We start from the raw sequence: 250 nt of genomic DNA, 5'->3' as shown, positions 1-250 counted from the left end.
AATCTATATCTTATTCAGACCTGAAGAAAATGTTGCCCCCTACCCTCCCCCAAAATGCATACACACATACAATTACTGATAATCTGCTTACACTGGCAGACTGTGGTGGGTTTGCTAACATTAACTGCAAACAGTCTTTTGACAGAAAATACGACTAGTCACTGGGTGTCCAGTAATGGTTAAATGAATGCCATGTTATTATCTACCACACATACAGAAGAACTAAATGAACAAGAGGAATCAATTTCCC

This window comes from Nestor notabilis, unplaced genomic scaffold, assembly GCF_000696875.1.
Source record: "Nestor notabilis isolate BGI_N333 unplaced genomic scaffold, ASM69687v1 scaffold19724, whole genome shotgun sequence".
Lineage (NCBI taxonomy): Eukaryota > Metazoa > Chordata > Aves > Psittaciformes > Psittacidae > Nestor > Nestor notabilis.
Note: the sequence above shows the minus strand (reverse complement) of the source record.